The 24109-nt window shown below is 43.5% G+C and overlaps 1 protein-coding gene and 1 pseudogene across 3 annotated transcripts in view; one reads left to right on the top strand and one right to left on the bottom strand.

Annotated features, from left to right (window-relative positions):
• Positions 1-24109, top strand: part of RAD54L2 (RAD54 like 2) — a 116840-nt gene that overhangs the window by 49513 nt on the left and 43218 nt on the right. The window lies entirely within an intron of this gene.
• LOC120367269 (U6atac minor spliceosomal RNA) lies at positions 20106-20222 on the bottom strand (annotated as a pseudogene).

Raw genomic sequence — 24109 nt, 5'->3', positions numbered from 1 at the left:
TGGAGTTTGATTAGGTCCCATTTGTCTATTTTGGCTTTTGTTGCCATTGCTTTTGGCGTTTTGGTCATGAAGTCCTTGCCTACGCCTATGTCCTGAATGGTTTTGCCTAGATTTTCTTCTAGGGTTTTTATGGTGTTAGGTCTGATGTTTAAGTCTTTAATCCATCTGGAGTTAATTTTGGTGTAAGGTATCAGGAAGGGGTCCTGTTTCTGCTTTCTGCATATGGCTAGCCAGTTTTCCCAACACCATTTATTAAACAGGGAATCCTTTCCCCATTGCTTGTTTTTGTCAGGTTTGTTGAAGATCGGATGGTTGTAGATATGTTGTATTTCCTCTGAGGCCTCTGTTCTGTTCCATTGGTCTATACCTCTTGCATTTCTTTTATGTTACCCTTTTACTTATGTGGATATTTGCAAGGAAAAGCCAGATGTCCCAATTCTTTTCCTCCAGTGCTTTTACTTTCTTAGCTGTGCTGATTTATTTGGTCTTTGGTTCTCCAAGAAGGTATCCTGAGCCACCACCATTCTTTTCTTCTGAGAACACACTGCTCATCAAAACTGTTCGGCCTACATTGTGGATAGCCACGTTCGGCTAAGACAAGAGTAGGGCTTTTCTCAAGAATTTTATTGTAAAGCAAATCAAAGCCCAGGCCAGAAACTACAGACATAAGTAACTTACTGGTTATTCTAAGAATGATTGCTATTTCCCAACTTAGTTCCTCCATTTGTGGTTGGGGGTAACTGGGAGTTTATGGAGCTTTAGGATGAACTTGACAAACTTGTTGGAATGTCAGATTTATTGGAAGATTGGTGAAGTGGTGTCAAGGTTAGGAGGTTCAGTACTTTAACTGGTAAGGAATTTAAATGGTTTTTTGTTTTGTTTTGTTTTGGAGACAGAGTCTTGCTCTGTTACCCAGGCTGGAGTGCAGTGGTGTAATCTTGGCTCACCGCAACCTCTGCCTCCCGGGTTCAAGCGATTGTCCTGCCTCAGCCTCCTGAGTAGGTGGGATTACAGGTACATGCCACCATGTCTAGCTAATTTTTGTATTTTCAGTAGAGATGCTGTTTTACCGTGTTGGTCAGGCTGGTCTCAAACTCCTGACCTTGTGATCCACCAGCCTTGGCCTCCCAAAGTGCTGGGATTACAGGAGTGAGCCACTGTACCTGACCTTAAATGTTTTTTATAATGAAAATTATGACATAGAAATCAGAATTCACATACATTTTTAAAGAAGAAGTAAAATATTTTATCCAGGTGTGGTGGCTCACGCTTATAATTCCAGCACCTTGGGAGGCTGAGGCAGGCCATTTACCTGAGGTTGGGAGTTAAACACCAGCCTGGCCAACATGGTGAAAACCCATTTCTACTAAAAATACAAAAATTAGCTGGGTGTGGTGGCGGGTACCTGTAGTCCCAGCTACTTGGGATGCTGAAGAACGAGAATCCCTTGAACCTGAGAGGCAGAGGTTGCAGTGAGCTGAGATCATGCCGTTGCACTCCAGCCTGGGTGAGAGAGCAAGATTCTCTCTCCAAAAAAAAAAAAAAAGAAAAAAGAAATAAGATATTTCTTCAAATAAACATTGGAGTAAGATTTGAGTGCTTTGGGTGGTGCCCCAAGAGTCCCAAAGGGAAGAGAACATTTTCTCTTGGCATTTTTTAGGACCCCTCGGGTGGAAAAGTTTGAAAAGCACTAGTTTAAGTTAATCAAGTTCTGGTCACCAGACTGACTTGTCGATTACATCTTTAGAACATATAGATCTTCTTTTCTTCATTTTATTCTTGTGTATTTTACATGGCATATCAGGATACTGGGATCATGTAATTGCAGCTAGTTACATGGTATGATTAGTCCTTTCTAGAACTTGCCTCGTAGCCATCTTGTTGACAAAAAGCCAGTTTCCTTGTTAACTTTGGCCTCAGGCTGACCCCCTTAATCATGGACCACTGGGTAAGGAATTATGGACCACTGGTTTCCTTCTCAAACCCTGGGCTTCTGATTCTCCTGTAGGGAGTTTGCTTTTGTTTTTTTTCTCTGACCCCCTTCTGTTCTCTTTGCTTGCAATTTGAAGAATCGGGTAAATTGTTCTAAGCAAAGGCCTTACGTGAGAATAAATTTGCTTGTTTAAAATTCAGGAAATTAGGTCAGGTAATCCTATAATCCCAGCACTTTTGGAGGATGAGGCAGGCGAATCACTTGAGCCCAGGAGTTTGAGACCAGCCTTAGCAACATAGTGAGACATAATTTCTAAAAAAAAATACAAGAAAATTAGCTGGGCATGGTGGTGTTTTACTGTAGCCGCAACTACTTGGGAGGCTGAGGTGGGAGGATTGTTTGAGTCCAGGAGGTTGAGGCTGCAGTAAGTTGTGATCTCGCCACTGTACTCCAGCCTGCGTGACAAAGTGAGACCCTATCTCAAAAAAAAAAAAAAAAAAAAGAAAAAAAGGAAAAAAAAAAAGGCTGGGTGCAGTGGCTCACACCTGTAATCCCAGCACTTTGGGAGACCAAAGCAGGCGGATTACTTGAGGTCAGGAGTTTGAGACCAACCTGGCCAGCATGGTGAAACCCCATCTCAACTAAAAATGCAAAATTTAGCCGGGCATGGTGGTCCCAACTACTTGGGAGGCTGAGGCAGGAGAATTGCTTGAACCCAGGAGGTTGAGGTTGCAGTCAGCCAAGATCTTTTACCACTGCATTCCAGCACTCCAGGCTGGGTGACAGAGTAAGGCCTCATCTCTAAATAAATAGATAGATAGACAGACAGACAGACAGACACACTGACTGACTGACTGACTCAAGCCTAGGTGACAGAATGAGGCTCCATCTCTAAATAAATAGGTAGATAGATAGGAATACAGACAGACAGACTCAAGCCTGGGTGACAGAGTGAGGCTCCATCTCTAAATAAATAGATAGATAGGTAGATAGATAAAATATGTTCTTTATATATATATGCACACATATACATACGAAGAAAAGGAAAAAAATCAGGAAATTAGAGGCCATTGTGGCTAGAGTATAGAGAGTTGTCTAGCAGAGGGCAGCAGTGCCTGGAATGAGATAGGCAAGGGACCTGGGTATGTAGGGCCAGTGTTGGTGGTTTGAGACATGCCCAGAACCCTGGTTTTATTTGCTTGTGTTCTAACAGGTGTTATTTGAGACTCTCACTATGAGTTCTGGACATATCAGTAAATAACAACAGTCTGCAGGAAAAGTCACGCTCTCTGAGTAGCCGGAAGCAGAAAAAGTATAGGGGAACCCCCAGAGATTTAGCTAAGATTGGAATAGGTAGTTTTTTGTTTCATAAAGAATTGCCTCTGAGAGGAGTAGTTTCAGCAATCCAATTGGAATCCTAGCCAATATTTTCCTCCCTCCTGTGGAAACCCAGGGCCCAACACAAGGCAGCATAGATCATGGAGATTATAGTTTTTACCATTTATTATGGCCTGTCATGTTAAGCATTTCTGTTTTGAACCCAGATTTTCTTTTCTTAAAAATAGCTTCAAATAAATGTTATGAACCCTGTGACTTCCTAATGTCCTAGATCATTCTTTGGAAAATATGTCTGGAGTTGGGATAATATTTCAAAATTTATAATACCAAACTCCTTATTGACCCCATCCCCTGACTCTTTTTGGGGACAGAGTCTCACTCTATCTCTTAGGCTGTAGTGCAGTGGTACATTCATGGCTCACTGTAGCCTTCACCTCCTGGGTTCAAGTGATTCTCCTGCCTCAGCCTCCTAAGTAGCTTGGACAACAGGTACAAGCCACCATGCCCAACTAATTTGTTTTCATTTTTTGTAGAGATAAAGTCTCATTATTTTGCACAGGCTGGGCTTGAACTCAAGTGATCTGCCTGCCTCAGCCTCTCCAAGTGCTGGGATTTGAGCCTATAATTTAACAGTCACTTTCTGAATATGAGTAATATGTGCTTATTACAGAAAAATTACAAGAATAGTATAGTGAACACTTACATCCTCATCATTTACAGCCACCAGTTGACGTTAGCCACATGTGCTTTATCCCTCCCTTTCCGCATATGCATACATACATGTGCATGTACAGGTACATAAATACTTTTTTTTTCTGATCCATTTGAGAGTTAGTTGTAGATGTCAAGCTTTTTACCCCTAAATACTTCAGCTTGTCTTTCCTAAGAAGAAAGGCATTTTCCTTTGTAATTATAGTACAATTATTTCATCAAGGGAATTTTTCAATTTTTTTTTTTTTTTTTTTTTTTTTGAGACGGAGTTTCGCTCTTGTTGCCCAGGCTGGAGTGCAATGGCGCGATCTCGGCTCACCGCAACCTCCGCCTCCTGGGCTCAGGCAATTCTCCTGCCTCAGCCTCCTAAGTAGCTGGGATTACAGGCACGTGCCACCATGCCCAGCTAGTTTTTTGTATTTTTAGTAGAGATGGGGTTTCACCATGTTGACCAGAATGGTCTCGATCTCTCGACCTCGTGATCCACCCGCCTCGGCCTCCCAAAGTGCTGGGATTACAGGCTTGAGCCACCGCGCCCGGCTTTTTCAATTTTTTATTGGTATATGAGGGAATATATTTCCTTGTATTATGTCATATACATTCGAATTTTTTATCAGTTGTCCCAATAATGTCTTTTTTGTGTGTGTCTGATCCAAGATGTAGTCCGGGATCACTGTTATGCTTAGTTGTTATATTTGTTACATCTTTTTAGTCTGTTTTGTTCTAGAACAAGGACTGACAAACTGTAACCCATGTACTAGTCACTTGTTTTGATAGAGTTTTAGTAGAACACAGCCATGCCCATTCATTTACTTAATTGCCTGTGGCTGCTTTTGTGCTACAGGGACAAAGTTAGGTAGTGTGACAGAGATTGTTTGCCTACAAAGCCTGAAGTATTTACCATCTGATCCCTTTTTTTGTTTGAGATGCAGTTTCACTCTTGTTGCCCAGGCTGGAGTGCAGTGGTACGATCTCGGCTCACTGCAACCTCCACCTCCCAGGTTCAAGCAGTTCTCCTGCCTCAGCCCGCTGAGTAGCTGGGATTACAGGCATGTGCCACCACACCCAACTAATTTTGTATTTTTAGTAGAGATGGGGTTTCTTCATGTTGGTCAGGCTGGTCATGAACTCCTGACCTCAGGTGATCCACCGGCCTCCCAAAGTGCTGAGATTACAGGTGTAAGCCACTGCACCAGGCCTTTATTTTATTTTATTTCTTTGAGATGGAGTATTACTCTTGTTGCTTAGGCTGGAGTGCAGTGGCACAATCCTGCAATCTTGGCTCACTGCAACCTCTGCCTCCACGGTTCAAGTGATTCTCTTGCCTCAGCCTCCCAAGTAGCTGGGATTACAGGCATGCTCCATCATGCCTGGCTAATTTTTTGTATTTAGTAGAGACAGGGTTTTACCATGTTGGTCAGGCTGGTCATGAACTTCTCACCTCAGGTGATCCACCGGCCTCCCAAAGTGCTGAGATTACAGGCGCCTGGCCCATCTGATCCTTAAAGAATAAGTGTTCCAACCCTTATTCCAGAATAATTCAAAAGCATGTTTTCCCTCTCTCATGACATTAATATGTTTTGAAAAATTTTTCCTTTAGAACATTTCCCAGTTCTTTTTCCCCCTAGAATATTCCTCAATTTGGACTTGCCTGATTTGTTCCTCATGATTAGACTTTACAGGCGTAAGCCACTGTGCCCAGCTTGGCTAATTTTTAACTTTTTTTTTTTTTTTTTTTTTTGAGACGGAATTTCGCTCTTGTTACCCAGGCTGGAGTGCAATGGCGTGATCTTGGCTCACCGCAACCTCCACCTCCTGGGCTCAGGCAATTCTCCTGCCTCAGCCTCCTAAGTAGCTGGGATTACAGGCATGCGCCACCATGCCCAGCTAGTTTTTTTTTTTTTTTTTTTGTATTTTTAGTAGAGACGGGGTTTCACCATGTTGACCAGGATGGTCTCGATCTTTCGACCTCGTGATCCACCCGCCTCGGCCTCCCAAAGTGCTGGGATTACAGGCTTGAGCCACTGCGCCCGGCCTTTTTTTTTTTTTTGAGGCAGAGTTTCACTCTTGTTACCCAGGCTGGAGTGCAATGGCGCGATCTCGGCTCACCGCAACCTCCGCCTCCTGGGTTCAGGCAATTCTCCTGCCTCAGCCTCCTGAGTAGCTGGGATTATAGGCACGCGCCACCATGCCCAGCTAATTTTTTGTATTTTTAGTAGAGACGGGGTTTCACCATGTTGACCAGGATGGTCTCGATCTCTTGACCTCGTGATCCACCCGCCTCGGCCTCCCAAAGTGCTGGGATTACAGGCTTGAGCCACCGCTCCCGGCCAATTTTTAACTTTTTTGTAGTGATGGCGTCTCATTATTTTGCTCAGGCTGGTCTTGCACTCCTGGGCTCAAGGGATCCTCCTGCCTTGGCCTCCCAAAGTGCTGGGATTATAGGTAAGCCATTGTGGCCAGATCTAAGATTTTTTTTTTTACAGTTTTTTTCCCCCCCATATAATATATTCCACTGAGGCTGTGTAGTCAGAGCACTATATTAAAAGTTACTTGGGGCTGGGCATGGTGGCTCATGTCTGTAGTCCCAGCACTTTGGGAAGCCTAGGTAGGAGGATCACTTGAGGCCAGGTGTTCAAGACTAGCCTGGTCAACACTGTTAATTCCCATCTCTACTATGAGATTGGTACAAAAGTAATTGTGGTTTTTGCCCTTTTTTTAAAAAAAAAAAACCAAAAAACAAAAAACACAGAATTAGCCAGGTATGGTGGCTCACACCTGTAATCCCCAGCAAGCCCAGGTACTTGGGAAACTGAGGCAGGAGAATTGCTTGAACTTGGGAGACGGAGGTTGTAGTGAGCCAAGATTGCACCACTGCATTCCAACTGGAGTGACAGAGCAAGACTCTGTCTCAAAAAAAAAAAAAAAAAAAAAGTTAGTTGGATTTTTAAATGTGTTCCCCCCCACCACCACATTTTCCCTACCTTTATTCAGGTTTGATTATATAATATTTATATAAAACTAATAAAAAGATAACGATCATATATGTCACCCCTGAAAGTTTTTCTTATGCTCATTTAAAGTCCTTCTCTCCTCTCCCTACCCCAATCCTATCCCTAGAGAACCACTAATTTGCTTTCTGTCATTGATTGGTTTGTATTTTCTAGACTTTTAATATAAATGGAATCACATGATGTATTATCTCTTGGTCTCTCACTCTCTTTTGGAAAAACTCTAAAACCATGTTATTCTTCTGCCCTCACACCACTACAACAATCATCACCACAGAAGACCTTTGGTTACCAAATGTGTGGGGATTTCTCCCTACCACCAAGCAGGCAATTAATTCTGCAGTAGATGTCAGCTAGGTGTCCTCCAAATCAATTCTAACACGATCTACCTTGAGATAATGTCAGATTCCACTATGTCAGACAATGTCAGATCTATTTAAGTACTCAGTCCCAAGACTGCCCCCGCAACACACACCTGTTGATAGGCTTCATATTGGGGTTCTCATGAACCCCTTTTTGGGTTCAATTAATTTGCTGGAACCACTCACAGAATTCAGAGAAACACGTTTACTGGTTTATTATAAAGGATATTACAAAGGAGACAGATGAGGAGATGCTAGGATAAGGGATTAGGGAAGGGATGCACAGCTGCTATACCTTCCCTTTGTGTGACACCCTGCAGAAGCCTTGGAGTGTTCAGCTATCCATAAACTCTCCAAACCCAGTCCTCTAGGGTTTGTTGTTGTTTGTTTGTTTGAGACAGAGTCTCACCCTGTCACCCAGGCTTCAGTGCAGTGGTGCAGCCTTGACTCACTGTAGTCTCTCTCCTCCAGATTTAACCAGTTCTCCTGCCTCAGCCTCCCGAGTAGCTGAGATTACAGGTGTGTGCCACCACGCCCAGCTAAGTTTTGTATTTTTTAGTAGAGATGGGGTTTCACCATGTTGGCCAGGCTGGTCTTGACCTCCTGGCCTCAGCTGATCCACCCTCCTTGGTCTCCCAAAGTGTTGGGGTTACAGGTGTGAGCCATCCATTCTAGGGTTTTTTTTTTTTTTCTCGAGACAGAGTCTTGCTCTTTTGCCCAGGCTGGAGTGCAGTGACCTGATGATCTTGGCTCACTGCAACCTCTACCTCCTGGGTTTAAGCAATTATCTGCTTCAGCCTCCCAAGTAGCTGGGATTACAGGTGCGTGCCACCACACCTGGCTAATTTTTGTGTTTTTAGTACAGATGGGGTTTCATCATCTTGGCCAAGGTGGTCTAGATCCCTGGCCTCAGGTAATGCACCCGACTGGGCCTCCCAAAGTGCTGGCATTACAGGCGTGACACCTTGCCTATCTTCTCTAGGGTTTTTATGGAAGCTTCACATCAGTATTACTTCCCCCAGTGTATGGTCTTATGACCCACAATTAGAAAGGGGGCTTGGAATATTAGAGTCCTGCCCTGGGGCAGGTGAAAGGACGGCAGGAGTAGGTCAGAGAGATTTCCTGAGGTCTGCCCCAAAGCCTAATACATGTACCATTATAACAAAAGACTGTAACAAACACTGTGGGACTTAAAAGCCAAGAACTGTGGAGGAGAACCTATATATATATATATATATATATATATATATATATATATATATATATATGGCTATGTATACATCATGGATATTTTAGGCATAATACCACACTGTTTCTTATTCTTTCTCTCATTCTCTTGCTCTTTTTCTCTCTCTCAGGAGTTCTGGCTTTCACTCAGTGTAATTATTTTGAGATTCATTCTTGTATGTTTGAATAGCTCATTCCTTTTCGTTACTCAGTAGTATTCTACTCTATGGATATGTATTCCAATTTGTTTATCCATTTCTTTCTTTCTTTCTTTTTTTTTTGAGACAGAGTCTTGCTCTGTTACCCAGGATGGAGTGCAGTGGTGCGATCTCAGCTTACTGCAACCTCTGCCTCAGCCTCCCGAGTAGCTGGGATTATAGGCACCTGCCACCATGCCTGGCTAATCTTTCGTATTTTTAATAGAGAGGGAGTTTCACTATGTTGGCCAGGCTGGTCTTGAGCTCCTGACCTCAAGTGATCCATTCTTGGCATCCCAAAGTTCTGGGATTGCAGGTGTGAGCCACTGCACCTAGCCTTGTTTTCTTTTTTCTTTTTTTGGCCAGGAGTTTTTTTTTTTTTTCTTTTTTTTCTTTGTTTTCTATTACAAATAAAACCACTATGAACATTCATGTACAAATCTTTGTGGGGCATTTGCTTTCGTTTTGCTTAGATAATGGATTCTGTCACACTACTGACTATCCACATCATGGGGAAAAAATGGAATAGGATAAAACTAAGAATAGAAGTTAGTGGCACTTTGCTAGAGATCTCTCTTTAGATGAACCATTATCATTCAGTGAATAAGGTTATTCATCTGTCTGTGAATTTACGTGACTACTCTCAGCCCACAGATCACCATGATGTATCGGACTATCAGAACTGACTTTGTCAAATGTGTTAGTTTAAATTAAGTTCTTGTTAGGTAGGTACTTAGTAGTTAAGAGTCTGCTTGGCTCAAGCCTGTAATCCCAGCACTTTGGGAGGCCGAGGCGGGTGGATCACGAGGTCGAGAGATCGAGACCATCCCGGTCAACATAGTGAAACCCCGTCTCTACTAAAAATACAAAAAAAAATTAGCTGGGCATGGTGGCACGTGCCTGTAATCCCAGCTACTCGGGAGGCTGAGGCAGGAGAATTGCCTGAACCCAGGAGGCGGAGGTTGCGGTGAGCCGAGATGGCGCCATTGCACTCCAGCCTGGGTAACAAGAGCGAAACTCTGTCTCAAAAAAAAAAAAAAAAAAAAAAGAGTCTGCTTGGAGTCATAGTTGCTTAAAAAGCTGTATATCATTGTCTAAAACAATGGCATGTCTCAGCCAGGTGTGGTGGCTCACGCCTGTAATCCCAGTATTTTGGGATGCTGAATTGGGTGAATCACCAGGTCAGGAGTTCGAGACCAGCCTGGCCAACATAGTGAAACCCCGTTTCTACTAAAAAAAAAATAGAAAAATTAGCTAGGCATGGTGGTGTGCGCCTGTAATCTCAGCTACACAAGAGGCTGAGGCAGGAGAATCACTTGAACCCGGGAGGCTGAGGTTGCAGTGACCTGAGGTCACACCACTGCACTCCAGTCTGGGCAACAGAGTGAAAAAAGAAATGGCATGTCTCAGAGACCAGGGCATTAGGAAAGTAGTAACAGTGTGTGAGACCATCAGAGGAAAGAGATACATTCATTCAGTCATTCAGTAGTAATTATGGAGCACCTACTCTTTGCCATGGGCATTGGGAATGGGGAACAAAAATACCTCTCCTCATGGGATTTTTGTTTTATTAGGTAGAGATAGATGGTAAACAAGTATATAAACAATATGCCAGAAGGCATAAGTGTTATGAAGAAAGGGTGACTTGCTGTGGTAGTGCTTTTTTTTTTGGAGACAGAGCTCACTGCAGCCTTGAACTCCTGGGCTCAAGGGATCCACCTGCCTTAGCTTCCAAGTACCTAGGACTACAGGTGCATACCACCACTACAGCTAATTTAAAAAAATTTTTTAGTAGAGAGGTGGGGCCTAGTGGCTTATGCCTGTAATCCAAGCACTTTGGGACACTGAGGCAGGAGGATTGCTTGAGGTCAGGAGTTTGAGACCAGTATAGGCAAAATAATGAGACCTCATCACTACTACTACTACTACTACAAAAAAAGAGCCAGGCGTGGTGCCAAGTACCTGTAGTCCCAGTTGCTTACGAGACTGAGGTGGACCGATCACTTGAGCCAGGAGGTTAAGGCTACAGGGAGTCATCTTTGTGCCACTGCACTCCAGCCTGACTGACAAAGTAAGACTTTGTCTCAAAAAATAAATAGGCTGGGCACAGTGGCTCACTCACGCCTGTAACCCTGACAGTTTGGGAGGCCGAGGCAGGTGGATCACTTGAAGTCAGGAATTTGAGATCAGCCTGGCCAACAAGGTGAAACCCCATCTCTACTAAAAAAAATACAAAAATTAGTCATTAGTGGTGGTAGGCATCTGTAATTCCAGCTACTCGGGAGACTGAGGTAGGAGAATCACTTGAACTTGGGAGCAGAGGTTGCAGTAAGCCAACATTGTGCTGCTGCACTCCTGCTTGGGCGACAGAGACTCTGCCTCAAAGTAAATAAATAATAGGGAGTCTCTGAGCCTACCCTGGCTTGGAAGGCTGCCCAAAAAATAAATAAGTAAATAAATAATACTTAAATAACTTTTTGGTTAGAGGTGGGATCTTGCATTGTTGCCTAGGCTAGTCTTAAACTCCTGGCCTTAAGCAGTACTCCAACCTCAGCCTTCCAAATTATAGGCGTGAGCCACTACATCTGAGGGAAGTAAGTGGACTAGCCAGGTGGTTGTCTAGGGAAAAGATATTGTAGGCAAATGGAATAGCAAGAGCTATTGGAGAATTTGAGCAGAGGAGTACACAATCTGACTTTTAAAAGATTATTCTGGCTGATATAGAGATTACTGCCTGTATAGGAGATAAGGGATAAAGCAGAGAGACCAGTTAGGAAGACATTGCAGAAATCTAAGCAGGCGGTGATGATAGCCTGGTGGAGGTGGGGGAAGTAGTTGGATTCTGGATATGTTTTGAAGGTAGAGATGATAGGATTTGTTGGTCAAATGGATATAGATTGTATGAGAGAAATGAAGGCTGAATTCCATGGTATTTGAACTGATAAATTGGAAGATGCCATTTTCTGAGCTTGGAAAGGTTGCTGGGGAGGTACAGATGGGGAGCAGATAGGAGTTTGGTTTTGGAATTCATCGTTTAGTTTTGTAATCCATCTAGAATTGATTTTTATAATATGAGATAGGAATCGAGGTTAATCCTCCTTTGCCCCCGTATGGTTATCTAATTGATCCAGCACTTGCATGGTATTTTTGTTGTACCCTTTGTAAACCAAGATATAGTACATGTGTGGATCTGAACTCTCTATTTTGTTCCCACATAGCTTTCAGGGGAATGGGATTAGAGGGGAGATAGTGCAGTGTGGTGGCTTAGAGCATGGACTTTGTAGACAAATTGACCACCTGGAATCAAATCTTATCTTTACTCCTTAGGGCAGGCGTCCCCAAACTTTTTACACAGGGCCAGTTCACTGTCCCTCAGACCGTTGGAGGGCCACCACATACTGTGCTCCTCTCACTGACCACCAATGAAAGCGGTGCCTCTTCCTGAAGTGCGGTGGGGGGCCAGATAAATGGCCTCAGGGGGCTGCATGCGGCCCACAGGCCGTAGTTTGGGGATGCCTGCCTTAGGGCTTTGTGAGGTAAATGCCAGCATCTGTAAAATGGAAACAATTAAAGCATGATCTCCTTAATAGGGTTGTTTGATGATGGAATTAGTTAATGTTCCTAATGTGACTAAATAGCTGAAGAAGGATAATAAGCATTGCTGATGGGCTGGACCCAGTGCTCCTGTAGAAGTGACTGGAGTAGTTGTTGGATGGCCTTGGACATGACTGGGAATACAGTGGGGTTCCTCTCTAGCAGGGCTCACCACAGACTTGGGACTGGGGCTATAGGCAATAGTTGTTCTGTCAACCCTCCTGCAGGGAAGGTGGTTAAGTATTTTATGAATTGTTATCTTCTGAAGTCTTCCAGTGGTCTTCTTTTTTCTTTTCGAAATGGAGTATCACTGTCCAGGCTGGAGTGCAGTGGCATGATCTTGGCTTATTGCAACCTCCACCTCCCAGGTTAAAGTGATTTTCCTGCCTCAGCCTCCTGAGTAGCTGGGATTAACAGGCGTGAGCCACCGTGCCTGGCTAATTTTTTTTTTTTTTTTTGAGACGGAGTTTCGCTCTTGTTACCCAGGCTGGAGTGCAATGGCGTGATCTCGGCTCACCGCAACCTCCGCCTCCTGGGTTCAAGCAATTCTCCTGCCTCAGCCTCTTGAGTAGCTGGGATTACAGGCACACGCCACCATGCCCAGCTAATTTTTTTGTATTTTTAGTAGAGATGGGGTTTCACCATGTTGACCAGGATGGTCCCGATCTCTTGACCTCGTGATCCACCCACCTCGGCCTCCCAAAGTGTTGGGATTACAGGCGTGAACCACCACGCCCAGCGCCCCCCACCTTTTTTTTTTTGAGACTGAGTCTTCCCGTGTTGCCCAGGCTGGAGTGCAGAGGCACAATCTCCACCCACCACAACATCCGCCTCCCGGGTTCAAGTGATTCTCCTGCCTCAGCCTCCCCAGTAGCTGAGATTACAGGTGCTCACCACCACGCCCAGCTAATTTTTGTATTTTTAGTAGAGATGGGGTTTCACCATGTTGGCCAGGCTGGTCTCAAACTTCTGACCTCAAGTGATCCACCTGCCTCAGCCTTCCAAAGTGCTGAGATTACAGGCATGAGCCACTGTGCCTGGCCTTCCAGTTGCTTTTGATACAATTTAGAATGCAGAAACAGGATGTATTTGCTTTGAATTTATATTTGCTTTAATTATATATATATAAATTTTTTTTTTTTTTTAATGGAGTTTTGCTCTTAATGCCCAGGCTGGAGTGCAGTGGCGCAATCTTGGCTCAGTGCAGCCTCTGCCTCCCAGGTTCCAGATATTCTCCTGCCTCAGGCTCCTGAGTACCTGGGATTACAGGTGCCCACCACCATACCCGGCTAATTTTATAGTGTTGGTAGAAATGGGACTTCACCATGTTGGTCAGGCTAGTCTCGAGCTCCTGACCTCAGGTGGGTGATCCACCCGCCTCGGCCTCCCAAAGTTCTCGGATTACAGGCATGAGTCACTGTGCCCAGCCTGAATTTTATGTTTTAAATACCTCTAGTTTCTCAAATAGTAATTTATAATTAGAGACAGCAGCAACTATTGACTTTCTCTCTTCAGCTTTACTGATAGGCACTACAGTGTGGCAATGTTGGGTGTACACTGGAATAAAGAGGAAGGAACCTAGAGGCTTTCTGGAGGAATAACCATTAAACTGAAACCTGAGAACATGAATTAGAATTAAGTCATTTGAATATAACTGTTGGATAAAGAGGTGGGGAAAGAAGGACACAACATCAGCAAAGGCCCAGAGACCAGTGAAAGCACTGTGATTTTTGAAGCTAGAAACCATGGAGCAGAAGCTGTGTGTGTGGAAGTGGTTGGAGGTAGGTAGTTGGTGGTCAGAGAGAAGGCTAGAGGTGAGCAATCAAAAGAGTCCTTAAGCATTTTAGATTTTATCCTAAGCACAAAAGGGATAGGTTTAGTGTCTTAAAAGATCCTGGGTGGGTGAAGACTGACATAGTCAAATTCAAAAAGCTTACACTCTGCATTGTGAGTTGGAGAGGAAGCAAGTTAGGAGGCAGGGAGACTCTGTGAAGGTTGGTGTAGGAATCCAGACCAGGTAGTAGCAATGATACAGAGAGGAGTGGCCTGCGATACTTAGGTACACTCTTTTTTTTTCAGGTATACTCTTTAGGTACAGAGTCTGTGATGGACATGAGAAGAGAAAAGGCAAGGATGAGATATTTTTTTCTTGATGGTGACATTGTGGAATGTAGGGCCTTGGGAGAGACACTGCCAAATGCTCTTCTAGCTTAGAGACTTTGTACTATGTTTTAGCAACTCTTTTAATTGTTCCTTTTTTTTTTTTTTTTTTTTGAGACAGAGTTTCATTCTTGTTGTCCAGGCTGAAGTGTAATGTGCAATCTTGGCTCACTGCAACCTCCCCCTCCCAGGTTCAAGTGATTCTTCTGCCTCAGCCTCCTGAGTAGCTGGGATTACAGGCATGTGCCACCGTGCCTGGCTAATTTTGTATTTTTAGTAGAGACAGGGTTTCTCCATGTTGGTCAGGCTGCTCTCAAACTCCCGATCTCAGGTGATCCACCCACCTCGGCCTCCCAAAGCACTAGGATTACAGGCCTGAGCCACCACACCGGGCCTAATTGTTCCTTTCTTTTCATCCATCAGGAAGCAACATTACAGCATGGTCCCAGATAGATACATATTTTCTTAGAATTTTCTATGACCCTATGGAAAAAGTTTGGTTTATTTTGTATGTATGTATGTATGTATGTATGTATGTATTTACTTATTTTGAGATGGAGTCTCACTCTGTCACTTGTTGCCAGGCTGGAGTGCAGTGGTGAAATCTTGGCTCACTGCAACCTCTGCCTCCCGCATTCAAGTGATTCTCCTGCGTCAAGCCTTCCCAGTAGCTGGGACTGGAGGCATGTGCCACCACACCTAGCTAATTTTTGTATTTTTAGTAGCGATGGGGTTTCACCATGTTGGTCAGAATTGTCTCGATCTCTTGACCTCGTGATCTGCCTGCTTTGGCCTCCCAGAATGCTGGAATTACAGGCGTGTGTCACTGTGTCTGGCCTGTATGTATGTATTTATTTATTTTGAGACAGGGTCTTGCTGTGTGGCCCAGTCTGGAGTGCAATGGTGCAGTCTTGGCTCACTGCAACCTCCACCTCCCGGGTTCACTATTCTCTGGCCTCACTCTCTCAAGTAACTGGGATTACAGGTGCCTACCATCACACCTGGCTAATTTTTGTATTTTTAGTGGAGACGGGGTTTCATCATGTTGGCCAGGCTGGTCTCAAACTCCTGACCTCAGGTGATGCTTCCACTTCAGCCTCCCAGAGTGCTGGGATTACTGGCATGAGCCATCGCACCTGGTCTATTGTTTTATTTATTATTATTTAAAAAAAAAATTTGTTTTTGAGACAGAGTCTAGCTTTGTCACACAGGCTGGAGTGCAGTGGCGCAATCTCAGCTTATTGCAACCTCCACCTCCAAGGTTCAGAAGATTCTCCTGCCTTAGCCTCTTGAGTAGCTGCGATTACAGGTGCCCACCACCACACCTGGCTAATATATATATATATTTGAGACTCAGTTTTGCTCTTGTTGCCCAGGCTGGAGTGCAATGGCCCACTCTCGGCTCACTCCAACCTCTGCCTCCCAGGTGTAAGTGATTCTCTTGCCTCAGCCTCCCGAGTAGCTAGGATTATAGGCATGTGCCATCACACCTGGCTAATTTTGTATTTTTAGTAGAGATGGGGTTTCTTTATGTGGGTCAGACTGATCTCGAACTCCCAACCTCAAGTGATCCACCCAACTTGACCTCCCAAAGCACTGGGATTACAGGTGTGAGCCACCTCACTCAGCCAGTAGTATTTGTACTTCTAGTAGAGACAGGGGTTTACCATGTTGGCCAGGCTGGTCTCAAACTCCTGATCTCAAGTGATCTGCCTGCCTTGCCCTCCCAAGTGCTGGGATTACAGGTGTGAGCCATCGTGCCCAGCCTGTTTTATTTTTTTAAATGGCCAGTCAGAAAAGGCTTTTCCTGTCTTCTCTGACCAGAGTTTACTCTCCAGCCTTTTGCATTCACAGGGTTAACATTTAGTATTTCAACTAATGAGATGGTTCAGAAGACTCATTACATGCATATTAATTTATTATTTTGCCAAGGCATGGCTTTAAATGATGCTTACTTTATCCCTTTTATTAGACTGGGGTGTGGGAACTGGTAATTTGGCCCTGCCTTCCACAGCAGACGCTCTTCAACCTACTCTGTTCTCTGCTCCCAGATCAGAAGTTCTTATCATCATTAAGGTTCTGAAGGGATCATTTAAAATTTTCAGTTATACTTGAGTGCATTTTGTATAGGAAATTATGGGCTATCTTCTTTTTTTTTTTTTTTTTTTTGAGATAGTCTCTTACTGTCATCCAGGCTGGAGTACAATAGTATGATCTCAGCTCACTGCAACCTCTGCCTCCTGGATTCATATGATTCTCCTGCCTCGGCCTCTGGAGTAGCTGGGATTACAGGCCCACACCACCACACCTGGCTAAGTTTTTTTTTTTTTTTTTTTTTTTGAGACGGAGTTTCGCTCTTGTTACCCAGGCTGGAGTGCAATGGCATGATCTCAGCTCACCGCAACCTCCGCCTCCTGGGTTCAGGCAATTCTCCTGCCTCAGCCTCCTGAGTAGCTGGGATTACAGGCACGCACCACCATGCCCAGCTGATTTTTTGTATTTTTAGTAGAGACGGGGTTTCACCATGTTGACCAGGATGGTCTCGATCTCTTGACCTCGTGATCCACCCGCCTCAGCCTCCCAAAGTGCTGGGATTACAGGCTTGAGCCACCGCGCCCGGCTCCTGGCTAAGTTTTTTGTATTTTTAGTAGGATAGGATTTCACTGTCTTGGCCAGACTGGTCTCAAACTCCTGACCCTGTGATCCACCCACCTCGGCCTCCCAAAGTGCTGGGAATAGGGCGTGAGCCACTGTGCCCGGCTGGCTGTAATATTCTTTGATTTGGGATTTTGTAAAGGTTTCTTAATTCTTCTTTGCCTCTTGTGCTTTCCCAGCATGATGTCTGCTGTGACATCCGATGCTCTGCTTGTGAAACCCCGGCGGTCCTTTTTTCTCAACTACCAAATCTTTCTGGGTGTGCATGCGCGTGTGTGTGTTTGTGTGTGTGTGTGTGTGTGTGTGTGTGTTTCAAAATGTTCACCAGTAGAATGGAATAGTAAACTGAGTTCTGTTGATTCTGCCCCCAACACCGCAGGTTACTAGCATGCTTTTGTTTGTTGGTAGGATCAATTTTATTGTCTTTTTCTCTCTTAGGGTAACAGACATAATAGTAACAAATTTGAGAGATTATCGCTTTAGTTTGTATACCCAAGCTCTCTCTCAAATAAAAGATTCAGAATGAGCTATTGTTGTTCTTTTTGCCCATTCCTTCTTAAAAGGAACAGTAGTTTTCTCTCCCAGTTTCTTCTCACTTGATATGGCCACCTCTACATGGGGGCTTAGAGGAGTTTATGTGTTACGGAAAGATTTGTATACTATTTCATACCTCTGTCACCACTTAAAATGGATTTTGGGGAGGGAGAATGGTGATTCTGCACTGTAACATGAGGCTTTACCTGTCTGAGCCCATAGGGAAGGATCACAATCCCCCAAGGCTATACAGAGACTTGTTCTCATTATTAATACTGTATCTCGCGGTGGCTCAAGCCTGTAATCCCAGCACTTTGGGAGGCCGAGGCGGGTGGATCATGAGGTCAAGAGATGGAGACCATCCTGGCCAACATAGTGAAACCCAATCTCTACTAAAAATACAAAAAATTAGCTGGGCATGGTGGTGCGTGCCTGTAATCCCAGCTACTCAGGAGGCTGAGGCAGGAGAATTGCCTGAACCCGGGAGGCGGAGGTTGCAGTGAGCCGAGATTGCGCCATTGCACTCCAGCCTGGGTAACAAGAGCGAAACTCTGTCTCAAAAAAAAAAAAAAAAAAGAATGAATCTTTGGGGCTGGGCATGGTGGCTCATGCCTGTAATCCCAGTACTTTAGGAGGCTGAGGTAGGTGGATCACTTGAGGTCAGGAGTTTGAGACCAGCCCAGCCAACATGGTGAAACCCCATCTCTACTAAAAATATGAAAATTAGCTGGGCATCGTGGCAGGTGCCTTTAATCCCAGCACTCAGGAGGCTGAGGCAGGAGAATCACTTGAACCCGGGAGGCAGAAGTTGCAGTAAGCCAAGATTAAGCCACTGCACTCCAGCCTGGGCAACAAGAGCGAGACTCCATCTCCAAAAAAAAAAAAAAAAAAAAAATGAAAGAAAGAATGAGTCTTCCTTAATAATATTCCCTTTTGGGATATAAAGATCCGGTGGTTCACGCCTGTAATCCCAGCACTTTCGGAGGCTGAGGTGGGTGGATTACCTGAGGTCAGGAGTTCAAGACTAGCCTGGCCAACATGGTGAAACCCTGTCTCTATTAAAAAAAAAAAAAAAAAAAAGAATCCTTTTGCTTCTCCAACTGTTAGCTCTCAGGCTCTCTGGAGATGTTAGGAGAGAGCTTTCTGGTTCTCCTTGAGAAAGACTGTCAAGTGGAGCCCCTAAGAAGGGAAGGAAGCCCAGCACTGATTGAAATGACCTTTATACCAGCTCTAGATCCAACACATTAGGCAACTGCAGCATCTGGAACCATTTTACTCCTTCTAGTGCATAATGGCAGGTGGAGGAATCACTGGCCCTTTAGTGATTCTGAAGTTTCCAAGAATAGTATGCTTAAGTCTTTTTTTTTTTTTGAGATGGAGTCTTGCTCTGTCGCCAGGCTGGAGTGCAGTGGTGCAATCTCAGCTCACTGCAACCTCTGCCTCCCAGGTTCAAGCGATTCTCCTGCCTTAGCTTCCTAAGTAGCTGGGATTATAGATGCCTGCCACAACGCCTGGCTAAATTTTGTATTTTTTAGTAGACACAGGGTTTTACTGTATTGGCCAGGCTGGTCTTGAACTCCTGACCTCATGATCCACCCATCTCAGCCTCCCGTAGTGCTGGGATTATAGGTGTGAGCCACCATGCCCGGCCCATGCTTGTCTTTAATTCTGTTTTTATTTTTTCCATGTTTTGGTCACTCGTACTTTGGGAAGTAAGCAAGAACATGTCTTATCACCTCTGTTCTCCTATTCAGATACATAGCCCATTCCTTTAATAGTTTTTTTTTTTTCTTAGAGAGATGAGAGACCCTTGGAAGCAAAATTGTAAGAGGAGTTCTTGAGTGGTCAACCTGTTGTCACTTGAGTCCTTTGGCAGTACCGGAAGGAAGGGTTCAGATGGGTCAACGGTGGCCAAGGATTGCCCGTTGACTTTTTTTTTTAATTTTAAATTTTTGTGAGTATATTATTTTGTATTTTTAATGGAGATGGGGTTTCTCCATGTTGGTCAGGCTGGTCTTGACCTCCGACCTCAGGTGATACTATGCCCAGCCCAATTATATTCTTTTAGTTATAAAAACTATGGTTGGAGACCGGGTGTGATTGCTCAAGCCTGTAATTCCAGCACTTTGGGAGGCTGAGACAGGCAGATCATGAGTTCAAGAGATCGAGACCATCCTGGCCCACATGGTGAAACTAAAAATGCAAAAAATAGCTGGGCCTGGTGGTGTGTGCTTGTAGTCCCAACTTCTCAGGAGGCTGACCCAGGAAGCAGAGGTTGCAGTGAGCCGAGACTGGACCACTGCACTCCAACCTGGGCGACAGAGCAAGACTCCATCTCAAAACAAACAAACAAACAAATAAACAAACAAACAAACAAACAAACAAAACACTATAGTTGGATGCCTCAAAGTAGAGGCTATGCCTTAAACAGTATGTGTATTGTCAGGCAGAGGGCCTCTTCCATCCTTGTCAAGGGGAGTGTTAACCTTTCATACAACACTCTTGTATGAGCTGCAGCCATTTTCAAGTAGTACCTAGCTCTCTCTATGTTCTCTGATCCCTGGGCAGTAGAGTTTATTTTCCTTAATTTGTGGTGACAGCTATGTATAAGATTGTTTCTGGAATTCTGGGAGATGGAAGGAATGGGGAAAATAAACTAAATATGTGATTTAGCATTTATGTTTGGCATAAGGATTTTGGTTAAAGAGAGATAAAATTAGTACATCTTTTCTGATAGCTGACGGAATAATGAAGTTGGGTGATTGGAGAAAGTAGGGGAGTACTTTTAAGAATCAGCTCAAAAAAAAAAAAAAAAAAAAAAAAGAATCAGCTCAAGGCCAGGCGAGGTGTATCATACCTGTAATCCCAGCAGTTTGGGAGGCCGAGGTGGGCGGATTACCTGAGGTCAGAAGCTTGAGACCAGCGTTGGCCGACATGGTGGAACCCCATCTCTACTAAAACCACAAAAATTAGCTGGGCATGGTGGGCGCCTATAATCTCAGCTACTCGAGAGGCTGACACAGGATAATCGCTTGAACCCAGGAGGCAGAGGTTGCAGTGAGCTGAGATTGCATCACTGCACTCCAGCCTGGGCGACGGAGCAAGACTCTGTCTCAAATCAAAACCAAAAAGAAAAAAAAAATCAGCTCAAATTTCTGAAGCAATGATGTTAGGTTTGAATATGTGAGATAGAAAACAGTGTTTTACATGTTTGTAAGTGTTCTTTGTTGTATTCTAGATATACTAACCCTTTGTTACTTACAATGTTAGTAACAGCTAGTTTGTGGCTTATCTTTTAACTTTGTTCGTGATGTTCATTGTTGTAAAAAAAAAAACAACAAAAAAATCCTGTAATTTTATTGTAGTTAAAGCAATCTTTTCCATTGTTTCATAGTCATTTATTTCGTGAGTGAAAAAGTAAGAGAACATAGGAGAGGCTTACTTTAAAGATGGGAATATTGTTTTCATCATTGTCTCCAGTTTTAATTTGGATTTTAAAGTTTTGGACTTTTTGACATTTTTCTTCATATTACTCTTTTTTTTTTTTTTTTTTTTTTTGAGACAGAGTTTCGCGCATGTTACCCAGGCTGGAGTGCAATGGCACAATCTCGGCTCACCGCAACCTCCGCCTCCTGGGTTCAGGCAATTCTCCTGCCTCAGCCTCCTGAGTAGCTGGGATTACAGGCACGTGCCACCATGTCCAGCTAATTTTTTGTATTTTTAGTAGAGACGGGGTTTCACCATGTTGACTAGGATGGTCTTGATCTCTTGACCTCGTGATCCACCTGTCTCGGCCTCCCAAAGTGCTGGGATTACAGTCTTGAGCCACCACGCCCGGCTTCATATTACTCTTGATAAGATTTTAGTAGAACCAGGCATGTACTTCTATATGTTTTCATAACTCTGTATTATTTAGAAATTAAAGTAGAATCCTTCAAGTTATCAGACTTTGTCTTTCTTCTTTTACCTCTAGCTGAGAAATTCCCACTTTGTGGCTGGTTTGCTGAGAACATGGTAATTCTTGCCTATGATTGCAGTGGCCAAAAATCATCATGATACTAAGCAGAGTCAAAATTAATTCTGACTTCAGCACAGGGATAGAATTTAAGATGGTTAAAAAGGCATGTAGTTGTGTTTAAGAATGACGGTTTCATTACTTTTTTTTTTTTTTCCAGCCTTAATTCTGTTAAAGCAGTGATTTGCAACTGAGAGTGATTTTTGTCCTCAAGGGGACATTTGACAGTCTAAAGATATTTTTGGTTGTCACAATCAGGATAGTGCTACTGGAGTCTAGTGGATTCAAGTGGATAGAGGTCAGGGATGCTGCTAAACATCCTGCAGCACTCAAGATATCTTCTCCCATCACAGCATTATCTAATCCCAAATGTTAGTGCTGAGGTTGAGAAACCCCTTGTAGCCTTGCTGTCTTTTAAAAATGGTTTGTAGTTGGTCCTATCCCTTTTAAGAGCTGAGTGGGAAGGCCATTTCTTCATGTTTTGTTTGATTGTTTCTTTTTTTTTTCCTAGAAAAAACATATCCTCTCATGTCACCCTCCCAAGTAGCTAGAACTACAGGCATGCTCCACCATGCCCAGCTAGTTTTTTTAAAAAAAATTTTGTACGGGAGTGTAAATTAGTTCAACCATTGTGGAAGACAGTGTGACGATTCCTCAAGGACCTAGAAATAGAAATTTCATTTGACCCAGCAATCCCGTTACTGGGTATATATCCAAAGGATTATAAATCATTCTGCTGTAAGGACACATGCACATGAATGTTCACAGCAGCACTGTTTACAATAGCAAAGACCTGGAACCAACCCAAATGCCCGTCGATAATAGACTGGACAGGGAAAATGTGGCACATATACATCATGGAATACTATGCAGCCATAAAAAAACGATGAGTTCGTGTCCTTTGTAGGGACATCGATGAACCTGGAAACCATCATTCTCAGCAAACTGACACAAGACTAGAAAATCAAACACTGCATGTTCTCACTCATAGGTGGGTGTTGAACAATTAGAACACATGGACACAGGGAGGGGAGCATCACACACTGGGGTCTGTCGCGGGGGAAATAGGGGACGGACAGTGGAGGGTGGGGAGTTGGGGAGAGATAGCATGGGGAGAAATGCCAGATATAGGTGATGAGGAGGAAGGCAGCAAACCACACTGCCATGTGTGTACCTATGCAACAATCTTGCATGTTCTTCACATGTACCCCAAAACCTAAAATGCAATTTAAAAAAATGAAGAAAAAAAGATGGAAAATGGATATAGAAAGTTGGAAAAAGGAAGTGAATGGGAAAATTATAAGAAGTTATGAAAGATTTATGGAAATCTTGTGTGGTCAAAGCTGATTGAGATTGGATGGATCTGTTTAAAAGGTTTTATTAGCATTAATAGTAATACAGTGATGCAACTGATTTTCTCTCTTGAATAAGATTTCATGTAGTATTAGTAAGAAATAATAAAAATGTTTTCTCAATTAAAAAAATTTTTTTTTGTAGATATGGGCTTTTGCTATGTTCCTCAGGCTGGTCTTGAACTCCTGACCTCAAGTGATACTCCTGCCTCAACCTCCCAAAGTGCTGGGATTACAGGCATGAGCCACCACACCTGACTTAAGTTGTTTCTTGAGCAGTCAGAATGATCTTGGTCCTCTTCCTCTCAGATCTCAGTCTCTCTTTCTTTCTTTCTTTCTTTCTTTTTTTTTTTTTTTTTTTTTGAGACAAGATCTTGCTCTGTTGCCTGAGTTGGAGTGCAGTGGTCCAATTATAGCTCACTTCAACCTTGAACTCCTTGACTTAAGTGAACCTTCCATGTTGGCCTTCTGGTAGCTGGAACTATAGGCATGTGCCACCATATCTGGCTAATTTAAAAAATTTTAGTAGAGACAAGGTATCACTATGTTGCCCAGGCTGTTCTTGAACTCCTGGGCTCAAGCAATCTTCCTCTCTTGGTCTTCCAAAGTTCTGGGATTACAGGTGGGAGCTACTGACGCCTGGCCTGTAATCTCATTTTTAAATATGTATATAATTTAGAATCCCCTAATGGTCTTCAATGTTCATGCTGTGATGATTTTTTTCTTCCCAGGGTATAACTATGATGAAAAAAAAATTTTTTTTTTTTTTTCTGAAATTGGCTTCATGACTCTTTCGAAGGTGAATCACATTTTGGTTTGCATGAATTTTTAGTTAATTGATTAATTTTTATTTTATTTTATTTTATTTTATTTTATTGTTTGAGATGGAGTTTTGCTCTTGTTGCCCAGGCTGGAGTGCAATGGCGCAGTCTTGGCTCACTGCAACCTCTGCCACTTGGGTTCAAGTGATTCTCTTGTCTCAGCTTCCCGAATAGCTGGGATTACAGGTGCCCACCACCA

This window comes from Saimiri boliviensis, chromosome 8, assembly GCF_048565385.1.
Source record: "Saimiri boliviensis isolate mSaiBol1 chromosome 8, mSaiBol1.pri, whole genome shotgun sequence".
Classification (NCBI taxonomy): Eukaryota; Metazoa; Chordata; class Mammalia; order Primates; family Cebidae; genus Saimiri; species Saimiri boliviensis.
Note: the sequence above shows the minus strand (reverse complement) of the source record. Positions and strands in the feature narration are given on the sequence as shown.